The 18,390-nt window shown below is 41.0% G+C and overlaps 1 long non-coding RNA gene across 1 annotated transcript in view; it reads left to right on the top strand.

Moving 5' to 3' along the window:
- LOC126996436 (uncharacterized) overlaps positions 1 to 18,390 on the top strand; it is a 183,896-nt gene that overhangs the window by 47,614 nt on the left and 117,892 nt on the right. The window contains exons 3-4 of the long non-coding RNA XR_007751162.1: positions 10,991 to 11,078; positions 11,907 to 12,086. This is a non-coding gene — a long non-coding RNA (uncharacterized LOC126996436). The remainder of the gene's footprint in view (positions 1 to 10,990; positions 11,079 to 11,906; positions 12,087 to 18,390) is intronic.

The raw sequence follows: 18,390 nt of genomic DNA, 5'->3' as shown, positions 1-18,390 counted from the left end.
ATGAGCCCGCGGCAACTGTCACGCGCGTCTGTGACCTAGGAAGAGCCAAAACAAACTCACAACAACTCATGTATCAGTCACCATCTAGCGTGTTGGTTGGACGAGATTAGGTCATTCTAGGACAGGCGATACGTTAGGTTTCATTAGGTTAGCACTAACTTGCTCACGTTGTATTAGGTTAGCTCGGAAACCTCCAATACCAAATGATACTAATTACCATGACTCCACGAATGCTTTCCTTTACGTGGACCTCCATGCACGTCGTGTTTGAGATTCTTCGGCGTGATGTAACTGTGTGACTAGAATAAAAGTCTTTCACCGTTATTCATCGTACTGTTAATATTTTGTGCGTTATGTGTGTGTGTGTGTGTGTGTGTGTGTGTGTGTGTGTGTGTGTGTGTGTGTGTGTGTGTGCGTGTGTGCGCCGCCGGGACAAGTGCTGCGTCGGATTGGAAAACTTTCCTAGCTCAGGTCCGTTGATAGAGAGAGAAGAAGAGGGGAGGAATGGAGGAAGGGAGGGAGAGAGGGAGAGAAGAAGAGAGAGGGTAAGAAGAGATATTGACGGGGAGATGGGGGAAGGAACTGAGCTAAACGCGCGGGGGCCGTCCCAAACTTCACTTTGATATATCTTCTGACCCTTATCAAGGAGATCAGGCAAGAGGGAGAAAAGTGGCAGATGACCACTTGGGAAGGAAAAATAAGACTGAGCAGGAAGAGGGAAGAGAAGGGAGAGAGCAAAGATTGGAAAGTTAGAAATAAATAAGAGAGAGAGGAAGAAAGGAGATATGAAGGGAGGAAGAAGGGTGGAGGAGGGAGTGAAAATTCAACATTTCGAGACCAAGATTCTTTTACGTTTCTCGAAATTGGCAACTTTCATAATTTTAATACAGATATAACCCCCCCCCCCCCCTCCCCCTGCGCCGGTAAATGAAAACTTTATTAGGTCACTCTGACTGGAAAATAGCATGAGGACCCGCGGAGGAACGAGAGGCTTTCTGCAGGACTGACTTCGGTGAGTGCTGTAGGAGATAAAAATATTTCGTGGAGACGTTTACAGGGAGGAGGTAGAGGAGCAGAAATAGGAGTAGGAAAAGGAGGAGGAAGAGGAGGAAGACTGTGCTTGAAATCGTTGTCTTAATCCAGGTGTAGAGAGATTTGTCGTCGGTGTTAGGCGACTCCGATGCTTATCTCCTTTGCTCCACCCTGTGTCCTTCCCTTCTCTGCCTCCTCCTCCTCCTCCTCCTTTCTTCCTTCTCCTCCTCTTCTCCTGTCTTTCTTGTCTACTCCATCCCATCGTTGCCAAGCACTCACGCGCACGCACATAAACACACACACACACACACACACACACACACACTTAGTATGCAAGCACAAGTTTCCGTGGGCCTCCAAGATAGCCTTTTCTCTTTATCTAAGTAACACACACACACACACACACACACACACACACACACACACACACACACACACACACACACACACACACACACACACACACACACACACACACACACACACACACACACACACACACACACATTGTCTGACCCATATTACAGCAAAGCCTTACCACAGAGGCGCCTAAACACTCATTAACATGCATAGCCTTTCCTTCCGTCCCTCCTCCTCCTTCACCGCCTCCTTCTCCTGCTCCGAGTTCTCCCCCTCCCTCGCCCCTTAAGAGTTTTCGTTCTCAAGCTTAAATATCAGGATCAGAGTCATTTCGACATCTCGGTCTTTGTCCTGATGCTCACACACACACACACACACACACACACACACACACACACACACACACACACACACACACACACACACACACACACACACATCGTTTACTATCTCTGACTGACTAGTGCTAAAAATTTCAACGTCGTTTTATATGCTTTAAAAAAAACAATAATATAATAAGATTTAAAAATGCTTCCACCATCGTGCATATAAATAATTTAATTCCTGCATAATTTCTGTCGATGATTGGTAAAACATTAAAAGGCATATTAGTGTTTTTTTTTAACGGTAAACACCCTAGTTAGTTGATATTATAATGAAACATTCCGTCCACGCAAAATCGAATGAGAAAAAAAAGTGAAATAAAAGTAAAAAAAAAATGCAGCCCGGGTCTCTTCTTAATGGCATTGCAATTAATATTCATACATCCATTCACAGTCCATGAATAAAATATGTATGCTCCATGATAAGTGCCGATATTTTTATGTTTTTAAGTGTTATTTTTGTAGCTACAAGTACACATTATTATTATTATTATTATTATTATTATTATTATTATTATTATTATTATTATTATTATTATTATTATTATTATTATTATTATTATTATTATTATTATTATTATTATTATTATTATTATTATTATTATTATTATTATTATTATTATTATTATTATTATTATCATTATTATCATCATCATCATCACCACCATCATAATCATCAACATCATCACCTTCATTAGCATTATCACCATTATTATCATTATCATGTGTTTTTTTTTTATCTCTAAAAGATCATTGGTATATGTTCACTGCAAGCCTAAAGTGCATTATCTTGCTCTATTATTTCATCTATCATTATAATACTAGCCCATGGTCAAGGTATAAAGGGGAAAGTGAGCGTTAGGTAGGCACGTAGATAGATAGATAGATAGATAGATAGATAGATAGATAGATAGATAGATAGATAGATAGATAGATAGATAGATAGATAGATAGATAGATAGATAGAGAGAGAGAGAGAGAGAGAGAGAGAGAGAGAGAGAGAGAGAGAGAGAGAGAGAGAGAGAGAGAGAGAGAGAGAGAGAGAGAGAGAGAGAGAGAGAGAGAGAGAAAGCTGCCTAGAGGGGACAGTAGGGATCGGATAAAGTTGAAGGGATGAGGAGAGGATGATTGGCTTACAGACATGAACAGGTGAAAGGGCCGTGACAGCCCCTCCGCCTCCACTTTATTCCACCCACTCCTTGCCCGCCGCCCCCTCCTCCACTTCTCTACTTATCATAACCCTCCTCACGTAATCCAGACTGAAAGATTCCCTCCATCATAATTTTGGAGAGAAAAGAGAGCGAAGGTTTGATGATTTTTTAAAAACTATCTATCGATCCATATACCTATTTATCTATCTGTGTGGGGGGGAGGGTTGGGTAGAAGTGTGTGTGTGTCTGTGTGTGTGTGTGTGTGTGTGTGTGTGTGTGTGTGTGTGTGTGTGTGTGTGTTACGGTCAAGGTCACCAGCTGCAGACGGGGTGAGTTATTGCCTCCTCAAGTCGGGGCAGCCAGCCGAAAAAAAAAAAAATGGTGAGAACGAAAGTTAGACGAAGCCGAAAGTCGAACGAAAGAGGCCTCGAGAGTGCAACGGTTAGATAGAATACGTTTTTCCTTCTCTCTTCATTTCATTTAAGTTATGGTCGGAGGATATTCATTGGGAGGCATACAGAAGTTAGGGCTCATAGGAAATGGGGCAACTTTTTCTTTCTCTTTATCAGTTTAGTGCATCGTTGCCAACTTAATGCAGTGGCGAGTTAGTGTGAGGCGGAGTCTGCGGGGAGAATTTTAAGATGCTGAAAGTAACTTATTCTCTCTTTCTCGTCGTATAAGATAGCAAGTTGAAGGGTCATATCGGGTGCATTTTTTTTATTAGTTAACTTTCGCTACCTATATAACTTAGATGGAGGGTCACTGCAGGGAAAATATACGTATGTGTTTGCCTGTAAATTAGATTGGTTTTACTCACAGACTTCTTTAAGTAGTAAGGCTTGTAATTGGGTAAATGATATTAATGGTCACTTTATTTATTCAGGTCCCCCTATTGTTCAATGGAAGTATAGATTTCTGTGATGCAGAGGAAGTAGTTATGGTTTGAAAAAGTGGTGAAGAAATATTTTCGTTGGCCACTCAGACTAAAAGCTTAGGTATCTGATTTCGAGTGAGTGTGCTGGCGGTGGGATCTTTTTTTTTTCCCTCTATACTGCGCTTCATGAAGGTGGCGTCTGTAACAACTGAAAATAACAAGTAAACGTCAGACTGTTGGACGTGTTAAACAACTTCATTAGAACTGAATAAACTGATACAAGGAAAAAGTATATAAGGTTACCTACACGCAGAAATAGAACAGGAATCAGACTGACCGATGTGAAGCAAAGGAGGGGAAAAACGTATTACATATTCTCTCACTCGTAATCACGGAGATAATCACAAAAAAATGTAGTTTGCATTGCACGAAAAACAAATATAAACTACATAGTCAACGGTAAGAACGGTGAGGAAAAGGAGAAACATGAACAAGAGAGAGAGAGAGAGAGAGAGAGAGAGAGAGAGAGAGGAACATATTTTTCTTTGGCGCTTTGATATTTACCGTGGAGGAAGGGGGAAGTGTCAGCAGCAAGGACCCTCGACTTCCGTGCAGCGGAGTGAAAGAACGAGGAAAGAGTTGTTCGTGGAGTTCCTTTTGTTTACCATGTTGCTTCAGAGACAGACAGACAGATAGTTACATATATAGATTGGAGGATGTATATTGTGTACCAGTAACTGATATACGGGCTCTATTATTGGTGGGAACAAAGATAAATATTGATGGATAGGTTGATAAATAATAGACAGATGAATAGATAAATTTATTGATATATAGATAGATAGATAGACTAGCTGGTTATTTAGTTGATGGGTACGCTGGTAGACAGATAAATATATTGATCAATTCAAACCAGGAAAATATATGACGATATTTCTCATTCTCTAGACAACACAGACCTCGTCGTAGATAATGATAAAGGAGGAGAATGCGACTGCTCTCTAAAAGCAAAAGGAATGGAGGACTGACTTTCTTTTGTTTGTCTTGCTCTCATGCGTGTTCCTGGCGTCATGGGGTGAGTGTGGCGCAAGGCTGAGGGAAGAGAGGGTTGTCTGAGTAATGGAAAGGATGTGATGTCAGGTGGAAAGGAGGAGAGGGCGAAGGCACGTGTTACTACAGACTTTCTATTGAGATCAACATTACATATTATACTATCCAACTTTCCAATGCAAGATTACGTAACTCCTTTCACTCTTTCACCCTTTTACCAGAAAGGGAGTATTGAGACATATACTTTCCTTTTTTTTTATTGGAGCAGCGTGTTACGGGCATCATATTTTTTTGCTTGTTCCGTTGTCTATCTCCTTCAACATAAAGAATAAATTTGCTGGGTAATTATGTGCTCTAATTGGAGGTTGTTATTAGAAAAAAGGAGAAAGATGCACGTGTTGTATGGTGATGGGTATTAATGTGTTTAAAAGAAGTTTGTTGGAAAGGCATTGGGTGGACGGTGAGTGTAAGAGGAAGGGTATTGAATAGAAAAGTTAAATGGGAGGGTATGAGGAAGAGGGCATGACACTTCGGGGATTGGCATAATGAAATCATCTTTATTATTGGATTTCATGTTCCTGAAGAAGTTCAATCTTATTTTCTACCCACTTTCTATAATCACAACGATGCAGTAGGTGTAAACAGTATCAATTTCTATTTTTTGCTGTTCTTCAGTTACATTTGTTGTTGTTGTTCATAATGCAATCGCTTAGACGTTGGATTTTAAATATTTTTCCTTCAGTCTCCCGGGTTTCGCAAGGACTTTTAACTACAATTGTTTCTTCGGTATATGACACACAAAGACCTTTATATACAATTGCCAATACTTGTGTGCGTTCATGTTTTGTGATTAAAAATTCGTGAATTTTCTCTTTTTGGGATTTCTTACAAGCACACATAACTGTTATGAGTATCCGTAGTTTTATGTACATCATTGTTTACAGAGACAGACTTATCTACAAAAGGTGCTTTCGGTTGAAGATACTGATGAAGATGAGGACAACAAAACAGATGCATATGATGACACTGACGATGACTGAAACAGTTACACCTATTGACTAAATTTGAGATTAAAGACAAGCTTGGGACTACGAAAAAAGTTAAACTATAGAGAGTGGGAAATTATAGATGTGCTTAAGTGAAAATAGTAGCAAACAATATAAATTTAAAGAATGAAAAGGAATAAAAATGAAAGGAGCATCAAACTTCACCTTTTGACTGATTCTTACAAAGGATTCGTTTTACTGTGCTTTCCTGATATTTTTTCATGGCGGAAAGATACACAACTTTCTCCATTAGACGAGTTGTCACGTAAGTCAAACAAGCCCTCGTCCACGCTGAATAATTGGGCAAACTTTGCAGTACACTTAAGGACGGATGGTGAAAACACTGCATATCTCTCTCTCTCTCTCTCTCTCTCTCTCTCTCTCTCTCTCTCTCTCTCTCTCTCTCTCTCTCTCTCTCTCTCTCTCTCTCTCTCTCTCTCTCTCTCTCTCTCTCTCTCTCTCTCTCTCTCTCTCTCTCTCTCTCTCTCTCTCTCTCTCTCTCTCTCTCTCTCTCTCTCTCTCTCTCTATCTCTCTCTCTCTCTCTCTCTCTCTCTCTCTCTCTCTCTCTCTCTCTCTCTCTCTCTCTCTCTCTCTCTCTCTCTCTCTCTCTCTCGCAACGGTAAATTCTAAAACCTATAATATACGATTTAATGCCATAAATTATTAATAAATGTCTATGGAATGAAAGACGCGTGGGAGGAAGAGGTTGTCGTTGCTGTTGTCGCTGTTGTTTTATTGGAAGAATGGCTGTCGACGGGATTGACTGTACGAGAGTCTCCTTCACACGCCTGGCTTCCGAGATAATGATTCTACTTTCCCTGAGCCACTATTTGATTCAGTTTGACGATTTTTTTCTTCACTTCTTTTTCTCCTTCCTTTATCCTCTCTCTCTACCTTTCCTTTCGTATATTCTTCGTCCTCCTCGTACTCGATCTCTTACTCCTCCCCGTCCACGTCCTCGGGCTCGTTTTTGTCTTCTTTTTTCTCCGTTTCGTATTGATTAGGTTTCTTTTTTTCTTGAAGCAGCGTTAGAAATAAGCTTACAGTATGTTTTTAGGGGAAATATGTTCTTTGAATTGCTTATTTGACTTTGTAATACATGGCTTTGGGGTGTGTAACACTGGGAAATAATTTTTTTATGGAAAGTTTACCCTCACCCAACATCTCGTGTCTGGGTCCAACCGCTTTTTTTCAAATTTGATGTAGTTTATAATCATAGGAAGGAAAGCAAATGCTGATTCTTTCGCATTTAACTTGTCTAACATTTGAAACAGTGAAGTGTTTTGTGATGATGACAAGAGCTTCTAATAATTGCTTTTATTGAGTTTGTTTCTTGCGTTATTTGTTATTAAGGAAAGATATATTATTTGTGCCCAGGTGTAAACATGCCAATGAGCAGCGCATAAGATAAATAAATGCAGAATATGAAGTGATAAATTATGTACATATGAAGAAAGTTTAGGCAATAGGTAAATAGATAAGAGTTACGTGAAGTCATGTCAAGACGCACTACAGATATCACACATCTGACACTGAAGACATGTGGAGATCATAAATTAACATAAAAAGGAAGAAACAAACAAGAGCAAACGTCACCGAAGCACAAAAAGCTTTTCTAATGACTCTGCAAATGAGGAGCGGAGTGAGAGCGATGGCATGGGGGCGTCACTCACTCGCGCGTAATAACAGAGGACAGAGTGACTCAGGGCGAGGGAGACGTGCAAAGATGGCGAGCAGAGGGGCGAGTGTGTGGGTGAGGAGGGAGATTACCGAGAGCTGAGGGAACAGGCAGGTCAAGGGTGTTATTAAGACTTGCAGGCTCAGGTGTATTGGAAGCAGATGTAACCCACCAAGTTTATTTCGTTTATTGCGTCTTCCAGTGCCTCTTATTTACCGTCAAGATGCAGGGAGTTGAAGTGTCGACGGATATTGGTAAAAACGCTTGCAGGTGCCGGCTGATTTGCTGATGTTATTCACCGTGTATTTGGCATATCTTCCTTAGCGTTTCTGGGTCTGTCCTCCAATGTCTTCATTTTCGTGTTGCTATGTTTGTAATCTATTATTCACTGCGTGCTTGGTATGTCTTCTTAATTGTCTCTGGTTCTGTCCTCCCCTACCTTGATGTCTGTTTTGCTGTGTCTTTTCTCTTCCTGTGATTTATTTTATGCTTTTCTTTGTCTCCTTTCTGTACTCCTCCGTGTTTCCTCATGTCTTCGTATGTGTCTTCTTTCCACTGCGTTGATGTTGTCTTTTCTGTCTTACTGTTTCTTCTCTGTCTTAAAATTTGTCTTCTCTGTCTCCTATGTTTCTTCTTTGTTTTCCTGTATTTCTTCTCTATGAATTTTTCTGTCTACTTATGTGACTTTTTCTCCGCGTTGGTATTCATTGTCTTATTCGCCTGGCTGGTGGCGGTACAAATGTTTTTATCTTTTTTGCTTTGCCGTGTTCTTTGTTTCTCTCTCTTTCTGTGTCGTCTTTTGGGTACACCGTGTCTTTTCCTCTTGACAGTTTTGTTCTCAGAAGATTCATTCATTACATTTATTTGTCTTTATTTATTTATTTTTGCTCTTTCTCCGTGTTTTCCTCTCGGTGCTTCCCCTTGATCTTTGTGTTCTCAGTCTCATGTTCAACTGGCGTTTCTATTTTTATTTTCTTATTCGAGTCACGTCTGAAAGCACAAATGAGTACATGTTGACTGATATGCTTGCGTATAACAGCAACAACAGCAACAACAAGAATAACAATAATGATGATATAAATAAAAATGATAATAATGATAATAATGATAATAATAATAAAATAAAACCGCCACTGCTGTCTTCGGTGATCCATTTTGTATAACTCAATTTCATAGATAGGGAAAAATCAGTTATCGGCCTTACTCGATCTTGTAAACTCGCGCCTACTCCCACCGAGGGCTATTTTTCTTGTTTGGTGCCGCTTACTAAAGGTACTGAGTTTATTTCGTAACCAAGGAAAAGAAATGTTGATTCCATATTTCAGTACTAAATTTGTAGATCTCTTGGTATTAACCTCTTAGCTGTCACTTCTTCCATCCTCTCTCTATATATGAAGAAAAAAATTATTAACTTGACCAGCGTGAAGTCAGAACTGAAGGCATTATTATTATCATTTTATTATTTATTGAAAAACTTTCGGGGCCAGAAAATAATACATATTGGTCGTGGAATTCGTTCGCTGAACTCTGAGATTTGATCAGTTTTCGGGCACATTCGTGGAATTTCAATTTTGGTCGCGGTCGTTTCGTTGTCATAAGGTGCAGAAAATACGCTCTGATATCTTTTCACCTCCCCGCCGGCTGGCAAGCGTGTTGACACCACCAGGCTGCAGTGTTTCCCGGCAGCCTGGCGACCAAAGGGGGTACTCACAGCAAAGGTAACAAAAATGCTGTCTCCCTCAGCTTTCCTTCGGGCAGCAATCATGTCAGACACCGCAATGTTGGTCCGTCTTCCCCTCTTGATGGAAAACAAACTTTGGCCAATACCAAAAGGACTTTCTTTCCATGACAAACTGGGGTCACTAGAGGTTGTTACTCGACCTGCCAAGCGATGTCCTTCATTGACCAAGATCTATCTATTGTTGGCATCTTGTTTTAATACATTTACATAGCTAAGTGTATTCTGGCCACAATGTATCAACAGCCATGGTGAAGACAGAGGATTGGGACGGAAGGAATGAATGAATGAAAGAAGGAAGGAAAGAAAGAAGGAAGGAAGGAAGAGGAAGAGGAGGAGGAGAAGGAGAAATTGGAGAAGGAGGAAGAAGAATACAAAGCAAGACAAAGAGAAAGAGGAAGAGGAGGAGAAGGAAGAGGAGGAAAAGGAAGAAGAAGAAGAGGAAGAGGAAGAGAAAGTGGAGGAGGAAGAGGAGGAATGGGAAGAGGAAGAACAGAAGGAGGAGGAGGAGGAGGAAGCGGAATAGGAGGAGGAGGCGGGAGGCGGCCGAAGCGGAAGGTGGAGCGTGGTTTGTGTTGAATTAGCAATGGCTGTGGTATAGGTAACTGTGAGGAATGATTGATGCTGTGCTGCAGGCGACGCGTCATCAGCCTGCGGGACGAGAAGTACGGGGAAGGGAGAGGAGGGGAATGGGAAGGACGGAACAGAATAACCACTCAGAATAATTGAAAGGAAATGGGGAGGAAAGACGTAGGGAGAATTACGTAAACAGAATAAAGAATCGGGAAAACAGAGGAATGGGAATGGGGAGAGGAGAGAGGAAAGGAGAAAGGAGGAAACAGAATAGCGAATCGGAATAACGGAAGGGCAATGTGCAGGAAGAAGGGCGGAAATAAGTACAAAAACAGAAAAAAAACGGGACAAGTGTAGAAGGGAGAAGGGGAGGGAAAAGGGAGAGCATGAGAAGGGCGAAAACACCAAAACGAATAGGATAACAGAAGAAGGAGAATTGGGAGGAAGGAGGGAAGGATTGAAAAGGACGAAAACAGGAAAACGAATAGAATAACAGAAGGGGAATTATGAAGAAAGGGGAAGGAATTGAAAAGACGGAAACAAGAAAACGAATAGAATAACAGAAGGAGAATGGGGTCGGAGGGAAGGAATGAGAACGAAGGAAACAAAATAACGGAACACCAGAAGGAAATGGGAAGGAGGGAAAGAGGAAATGTGGACGAAAAGACAATAACGAATGGTGGTAATAGAAGAAAGGGAAAGGGGAAGAAAACGAATGAATTGACAAGGGAAATAGAAAGGAGGCGAGGTGTGGAGTGGGAATTAAAGAGGCTGGGATAGGAGAAACACGCTTGAGAGAAAGAGAGGGAGAGGGAAAGAGGGAAACAAGGTGAAAAGTGAACAACAAAGCCGGTAATTTAAAGGTTTAGCAAATTCATCCTCTTTATCTTGTTTATGTACGTTGATGTTGATTCCTCCCTCATTTTCTTTCATTCAATCATTCATTCATTTATTTTCATCTTATCTTTCTTCGTTATCTTTTTTTCATGTTACTTCTACAATTGCTTTCCTCCCTCTCCCAATCCACCTACATTCATCTACGTTAACCTAAAATGATATATCCGTGATCTTTGTTAATGGCTGTGTTGTTTTCTTTTGTTACAGGTTAAGCTAAGAGTGTATTATGTAGTAAGGCCTCTCGGTACTGCCTTGCATTCCTGGCTGGCTTCAGAGATGATCCTTCAGCTAAAACGTAAGTGTACTAATTGATTTTATTTATTTATTTTTGTTAGATTTTCTTTGTCGGTGAAATGGAAGTGTGAGTCGAAAGGAATGGGAATGCCGTGGAGCGTTGCTGTTACATTCAAATTCTGGTTACCTTCCCCAGCAGAATTAAAAGAGGGTTAAGCTGTTTCTTTGTACTGTGATCCTTTTTGTCCGTCTGTCTGTTAGCCGTGATATGCTCATTTTTCATTTTAGAGCCGCATCATTGTCTTTTTTTTTTATCTACTTGAAAAGAAAAGAAAAAGGTCTTTTGAAAACCCTAACCCCACACAACTGTATATTACGCCGAGTCATGGCGGCCTGTCCACAACACAAAGATAAAAGTGTAACGGACGAAAGGACACATCAAAGCTAACGTTCCCTGACACATATTCTTTTCATACAGAACGAACCCATGAAGATACACGCACTAAAGAGGCGTTGCAAAACTACTGAATTCAGGTCCAAATATAATGAAACGCAAAGTAAGCTGTGAAAAAGGCGTCATACGAATACGATCCTCGGTGTGATGAAAATAAAAATGGTTTCCGCCGCGTGTACGTAAAAAGAATAAAAAGAATATTAAGCGGTATTTTATTGAAAGAAAGAGGAAATCTGAATATTCTGGTGGTATTAGAGTAAAAACAAGTTAGTTAATAAAGCCAATCATTACCGAGAACATTCGTATTTTTTAGGAATGATATTTATTTAATCTAACGTGTAATGATTCTTGGACTGTGAGAACCTTTTATGCCCTATTCTGGAGCACATGCGTCCGTTACTTTTTTATATAAAGGCTTTTCATCTTGGCCTGCAGGTTATGTGCTGATGTGCCGGGCAGGTAGCAGCGGCGACGGGGACAGCTGACGGCGGGGCGGCAGTGGCGGGGAAGTTACACCTGAGGGTTTACAGCTTCAGCAACCTCGGAGGACAGATGGCTGGAGGCGGCTTCTGGGTGACCCTCCGCTTGTACCGCTCTCTACCGCACCTTCTTCAGGTAAGGACAGCAGCTGTTTGCTCTAGTACTGCAAGAAACTTTGGCCCGTATTATCAGACTCTTCGAAACCTTAATCCATCTTTCTGAAAAGGCTCTCGCAGAAGTGTTGAGGTTTCCGTGGGTGGTTTCTTGATCCTGGCGCTAGTTTTGGAAGGCTTCTGTGCCATGAACGAGAAAAAAACACTCATTGCAACCCGACGTGTCCCCCCTGTGGTCTTCAAAATCGGTCGTAACAACAGCCCGATACGTTTAGTCATACGTGTCGTCACCTTTTATGCTCGTGTTTCAAGGTAGTATACATAATTTACGACAAAGAAACATTGCGTCCCCAGAGTGTACATCACCCACGCTCCTCGTTCTGGACCTGCTTTGGCGGGCGGAGGTGACGCGGAGCCGGAGAGGGACGCTGAGGGGCTGTCCCCTTGGCCGTTAACTTTCCGTGCATAACAAGCTGGCGTAGGTTGATTTAAGACTGCTCTCTCATTTGTTTACGGTAAAGGACACTGCTGAAGGCCAATAAACAGAGAAAAAACAAAAAAAAAGCACACAAATCGCTTCTCCTGCAATAGCAAACAGAGGGAGAGACCAGAAGAGAGGTCAGTATCTTCAATCTCGTGGCCAAATGTTATTCTCTCCCACGCACATGACAAAACTCAGCCTTAGTAATATAGGAACTGATGTCACCGGGGCGAGGATATGGCCGGCGGTGTTTTTCCCTCTGAACACATCGCGGGAAGGGTCAACGCTGGGGCCGGCAGTTGTGCGTCGGGCCGTGAAAAATTTGTTGGCCGCTAAAGGGGAGAGGGAAAGCAATGTTAGATGGGAGGAGGAAAAAAAGCTCTCGGGTTGTCATGTTAGTCGATAGGCAACAAGGAGGAGGAGGATTTATTTTATTTATTTTCAGAGAGCAGGTTAGTCAGAGGAAGGGAGCTATTTGTTTTATTCATTGTTTTTGTAAGTATGTGAAGTGCTGTGCTTCTGTGCTAGTGCGTGTGTGTGTGTGTGTGTGTGTGTGTGTGTGCCGTCACGCGTGTTTGTCTGAGTACTACAGGCTAGTGTTTGTACTAGTTGACAGTGTTTGCTTGTGCGGATGTGTTTGCCGCCGAAAAAATACTGCCGTAAGAGAGAGAGAGAGAGAGAGAGAGAGAGAGAGAGAGAGAGAGAGAGAGAGAGAGAGAGAGAGAGAGAGAGAGAGAGAGAGAGAGAGAGAGAGAGAGAGAGAGAGAGAGAGAGAGAGAGAGAGAGACAGACAGACAGACAGACACACACACAGACATTCTACATCTCTGTTACTGGCTGGTCTGTTTACACGGAACGCACACTACACACATACTGGTCTGAGGCACGTTTCACCTCATTCCGAAATATATGATAAATTGATTTAGTTGGGATGTATAAATTCTCCACCGCTGGGGATCGAACCTGTTACCAAGAAGACGCGGGTTCGTCACTCTATCCAAAGAGGTACCCAAAAAACCGAGAGATTCTGTGGCCTAAGTGAATGAATAAAAGTTTTTGAGGATATTGTATATAAGAGGAATGGATAGGAAGTAGGAATAAGAAGGGGATGTTTTATATTTATATTGCCGTTAAGAAAGAGAAGTTGAACGATACTTGGCTGAATAAGTGGCTGAGGATGGAGAACATAACAGCAGTACCGGAATAGCCAAGGTAAACGAAGCGATAAGTCTCAATCTGTCGGTCATGAAGGAATATTTGATGCCAGTAAAGTGAGCTGTGTGTGTATAGCTGCGAGGTACGTGTGGGATGGAATGATCTGACGTGATTGGAAGCTTAGGTAAATTTGAGAAGCAGTGGGTGGAGGGAGGTAAGTTGCTTTTCATTATAACGTTTTGAAATTTCTTCTCCACGTGTATCTGGGTGGTATTAATGTGTGAGATGGAAAAGGAAGAATACGAAGAAAAAGAGAAAGAAGACGGGGAATGAAGAAAATTGAGAATCGCTAGGAAATATTCTGCGGAGTGTTATAACTTTGCCTGAATATATGTTTTATCAAAGATTTTTTCTTGGAGATTTTTGTTTGTTTACGTCTTACAGGAAATTTTTATAGTGGCGCCATTTATGCTTGGCTCATGCTGCCCCCCGGAACTCATTCTTGATTCACTTGGACGGTTTCTTCTAGAGTCCGGGGTGATGGGTGGTCTTCTGGACAGCATGTGGGTAGTCTTAGGCCACTCGGCGGTGACTGAAAAATCCCAGGTGGTAGCGGCGGATTCGAACCGACGTCATCCATGGCGCGGTGAATGCGGGACCCTCACGCTAACCACTCAGCCACCGCCTACCCTAATGTAGTATTTATTTAGGCAAAAAAAAAATATGGAAATAGAAACCGCAGAGGATTAATAAGAAGAGAAGGAGGAGCAAGAGAAAGAGAAGTAATAGTAGTAATAGCAGTAGTAGTAGTAGTAGTAGTAGTAGTAGTAGTAGTAGTAAGAGGAGGAGGAGGAAAAGGAGGCAAAAACGTGTGCCGAATATAAATTGAAAGTAAGTCAAGAAATAGCTAAACGAGCTCCACAAAGCGATTGGCCGGCTGGGGGGACGCACAATCAGCTTCCGCCATTGTTAGTGTGAGAGAAAACAAAGGACTAACGAAAAGCCCAAAGTGTAACGATATAAAAAAATACTGCGAGCGAACAAAACGCGAAATTGAAAAAGGTAGGTTCGACGTCTCCTATTTTTATTTATTCATTTTGCTTAGGTAATAATTTTTAGCGTACATTTTTGACAGTTATTTATTAAATGCTTTTTTTTATTCACAAAAACTATTTTCCCTGACAATTTTTACGTAACTGATTAATTTCTGGAATTATATATAGTTATTTTTCTTGACCATTTTCTATTTCGTTCTCTGATTATTTGTTATTCTAATTTAACATTTTGTGGTTACAGTTGATTTTTTTCTTCATATATTTTTCTTTACTATTAAAATTAGATGTTTTATAAAGGGTTTCATGACTTTTCTAACACTAATGACTCGATGTTTCAGCTTGTATTTATTTAATAATAATGGTAATAACAATGTTGATATTATTATTATTATTATTATTATTATTATTATTATTATTATTATTATTATTATTATTATTATTATTATTATTATTATTATTATTATTATTATTATTATTATTATTATTATTATTATTATTATTATTATTATTATTATTATTATTATTATTATTATTATTATTATTATTATTATTATTATTATTATTATTATTATTATTATTATTATTATTATTATCATCATCATCATCATTATCATCTTTATTATTATTACTTTTATTATTATTATTATTATTAGCAGTAGTAGTAGTATTGTGCCGCCTAATGCTTGTTTTAATTACTGTTAGAGACGTAGCGACTCGGTGAGCAGTCATTCACGGCCCCCTGGTGAGGGTCGACCCGTATTTTGAAACATCCTAATACATGTAATTCGCCCGACAAGTTCATCAAGTAGCATGTCTATGAGCCAGCGAGATTTCTTTTTAACCTGGTCCTGTGCTTCATATTTGTGCTCCTTTCCTTTCACCTCCGCCTTTTCCTTATGTTTTCCCCGACCACCGCTGCTCACTTACTTGTCCGGGTATTATTAAAGATACGTCCAATAGTCACCGGGAGCTCCCTCATATTTCTTGTTATCTTCCTGCGCTTCTTTATTCTCCCTCCTCCTCCTCTGCTCCTCATCCTCCCTGCTGTCAGCCCGCTTCCCACGCTCGAGGAGGCCGCGGCTTTGTTCTCTGCGTGGTATTACGACGAAAAGATTGCTCGGAAAAGGTAATAACGGCAATAAAACTCAACTATTTGACTCTGACGCGCCGCCAATAAGCCAGAGAGATGAAGGGAACTGGTCTGGCTTGGGCGGCGGTGGTGGTGGTGGTGGTGGTGGTGATATACTTGGTGGTGATGTGGAGGGTACGTTAGTGGTGTTTGTGGCAGTTGTAGAGTTAGTTTTTTTTTTTATTGTGAGGGATGAAAGTGTTTTTGTTGTTGCTGTAAGTGGTGGTGGTGGTGATGGTGGTGGTGGTGATACTGTGGGTTGTTCTTACGGTGGTGGTGGTGGTGATGGTGGTGATTATGGTGGTGGTGGTGGTGGTATTGCTTATTTCTCTTTGTCTTTGTGTAACTTTTCGTCTCCTACTCATCTTTTTGTCCTCCTCCTCCTCGTCCTCCTCCTTCTCCTCCTCCTCCTCCTCTTCCTCCTCCTCCTCCTCTTTCCTCATCCACTTCATCTTTCTTTTCTTCCTCCTCCTCCAAACTCGATTCAGCCAATTCATTTAGAGGCCATACCTTTTTTTTTAATTCATCACCGTTTAGTTAACTCAATAAATACTTTAGAGAGCTTTGTTAGTTATGGAGATTGAAGTGCATGACAAGCTTTATTGGTTTACTGCAGGGCGTGGGTTGATAATGTGGTTTTCCTCAACTCAAGCGTGATAATAGTATGGGTAAACGATCAAAGGGATTTTATTCGCAGTATTTCCGGGAGCTATTTTTCTCACGATTATTTTTTGTGGGCGGACGAGTGAAAAATTTGTCCGCTGTGAGCTATTTTTCGTGGCATATTTTATTTTATTTCGGTTGGCACCAGGTAGACGAATTGCGTATTTCCGTGTATATTTGCCCAACGGTAAGTTTTCCAAATAACATAAAATTGGTGTAGCTACAAAAGAAAGGCGAGCTTGCTTTTTTTATGTCTACCGCCCTAGTGCCGTGTCAGCGAATATATTATTTTGTACTTTTTTCCAGTGATCGTTATATATTTCTTTCTTCCCTTCCACGCCTGCATTTTTCATTACCAGGAAGGTTGTTTTTTGATGTTTCGTAATTCTGTGTCAATGTGAGACGATATTATTAAAACGAAGAGAGAGAGAGAGAGAGAGAGAGAGAGAGGAGAAGAATGGGAGATGGAATGGCTAATGAAAGAAGAGAAAGATAAATATATTTTTGTCCTTAGGCAATATATATATCCCACATGTAAGGAACAAACCACGCAGTTACTCTTTGTTGATATTAAGCGATCTCTCTCTTCCTTTCGCCTTTCCTTTCTACGTACGTTTCTTCCTCCATCTCCCATTCCACTCACCTGTAACTATTTTCTCTCTCTCTCTCTCTCTCTCTCTCTCTCTCTCTCTCTCTCTCTCTCTCTCTCTCTCTCTCTCTCTCTCTCTCTCTCTCTCTCCATCTCATTTTTTCTTCTATTTTTCCTTCCTTCCCTCCCTCCGAATCATTCTCCTTCGTTACCTCCTTCCCTCTTTTGTCTCTCTCCATCCGAGTCTTCCACTTTCCTCCCCCTCGTCGCTTTTACCTTTCCTCCTTTCTTCCCTCTCACGTCCGCTTTCTTACTCCCATCCTAAACTCCACAATCCTGTTCACTCTACCTTTTGCTTCCTCCTACGCCCTCTTTTGTGGCCCTTTGTTTCCCATCGCTTTCACACTCTCCGCTCTATACTTCGTTCCCTCCCCCCTACTCAGTCCCTCCTTCGCCCTGTTATCAATATCTTCTCACCCTCTCGCATCCCCTCCTTTACCCACGCGTTCACTCCCTCCTTTGCCTGTTCACGTACTCCCTGTTTCATCTTATCTTTCACTCTCCCTTCCTCTTCCCTTCCTGTCTTGTCGGCGGGCCTTGCACTTTCACGGGTAATAGAACACATTATTCTATTAATTCAAAGACGCTGTGAAGTCATGGCGGTTGCTCTGTTACATATTCAGTGGCTCCCATGTGTGTTTGTGTGTGGAGCTCATATTCATCTCAATAACGGCACTGCATATGTAGGAATTCACGGGCCAAGTAACTGCAATATTGCATGCATGGTTGTTCTTTTCTTGTTTCGTTGTTGAAGTTATAGAAGCAATTATAGAGTTGCGAATATGACTGTAAATGTAGATTCGTGTTCACACGTTGCTCTGCTTCTCAGTCTGGCGTGGTGGTATGTGCACAGATTTGTAATAACTGGCGTCTATAGAGTAAGTTCGTACAAGAATGTGAGTGGATTTTTGTAAGTGTCGCACCGGTTTTCACTTACTGTCAAATGCTTCGTAGTTTATGAGTCAGAAATGGCCATGGTCTTTATGAACATTATTTCTGTGTTTAGGTATTTTTGGTCATGAATCTAACAGTCAAGAAATTATTCGCATGGAATGGTAACATTTGCTTCAGCGAGAGTTGAAAAAGTTAGAGAGTTAACGTTAGTGGTGTCGATCTCTTAGTCATTACACATAATTCTGTAAGTTTTCTCAGTCATTGATTTGATCCGGTGAAAACACGCGCCACCCAAGAGTC

The sequence above is a fragment of the Eriocheir sinensis genome, chromosome 10 (genome assembly GCF_024679095.1).
Source record: "Eriocheir sinensis breed Jianghai 21 chromosome 10, ASM2467909v1, whole genome shotgun sequence".
In the NCBI taxonomy this organism is placed as follows: Eukaryota; Metazoa; Arthropoda; class Malacostraca; order Decapoda; family Varunidae; genus Eriocheir; species Eriocheir sinensis.
This window is presented reverse-complemented; position numbering and strand designations above follow the sequence as displayed.